Below are 1,087 nucleotides of genomic sequence, written 5' to 3'. Positions count from 1 at the left end.
TCCCTAGGTATAAAGGTCTATAAGTGTCCATTGCAAAGCCTCCTTCACTCCTGGGACACATATTAGGGGACCCAGCCTGACCTGGAAGGACTGATGCTGAAGTTGAAGCTCCAGTACTTTGGCCACCTGAGGAGAAGAACCAACTCATTGGAAAGGACCTTGATGCTGGGAAAGATTGAGGGCAGGAGAAGAAGAGGGCGACAGAGGATGAGATGGTTGGATGGCATCATGGACTCACTGGACATGAGTTTGAGCGAACTGGGAGATGGTGAAGGTCAGGGAAGATTGGCATGTTGCAGTCCATGGGGTTGCAGAGAGTTGGACATGACTTGGAGACTGAAGTCTCCTGGCTGAAGCCTGACGTGGCTAATGGTGGGGGTAGGAAAGGAGGCCCTGAAGCCAGCAGACTGTGGCCCAAAGCATTTCTGGAGGTGGCTGCAAGGGAGTTTTCCCAGCATCAGGCCTGTGACTCAGGCTGAAGCCTGACCCAGGCACTTCCTGGCCCAGTGACTCAGTTTCCCCAGCTCTGCAGAGACATAATATACCTCTTCTCAGCCGTGCAAAGGCAGTGAGGCATGGCTGATATGTGTCCATCTGTGGGGGTCCTTCATAATATCATCTATCAAGCACTTGCCATGCCCTCAGAGATTTACGTGTTTTCAATCGATTCCAAATTTAGTCCTAAGAGACAGAGACTGGGATTGCTTCCATTTTACAAAAGGGTAAACTGAAGCTTCCCTGGTGGCTCAGTGGTAAAGAACCTGCCTGCCACCGCAGGAGCTGAGTTGTGCTTGGTCGCCCAGTCGTGTCTGAGTCTTTACGACTCCATGGACTGTAGATGACCAGGCTCCTCTGTCCATGGGGATTCTCCAGACAAGAATACTGAATACTCCATGCCTTCCTCCAGGGGATCTTCCCAAACTGGGGATCAAACCCAGGTATCCTGCACTGTGGGAGACCATCTGAGCCACCAGGGAAGCCCAAGAATACTGGAGTGGGTAGCCTATCCCTTCTCCAGGGGAACTTCCCAAACCAGGAACTGAACTGGGGTCTCCTGCCTGCAGTGCAGGAGATGTGGGTTCAATCC

Source organism: Bos grunniens, chromosome 20, assembly GCF_055505025.1.
Source record: "Bos grunniens cultivar Pamir isolate PY7600 chromosome 20, Bosgru_T2T1.0, whole genome shotgun sequence".
In the NCBI taxonomy this organism is placed as follows: domain Eukaryota; kingdom Metazoa; phylum Chordata; class Mammalia; order Artiodactyla; family Bovidae; genus Bos; species Bos grunniens.
This window is presented reverse-complemented; position numbering follows the sequence as displayed.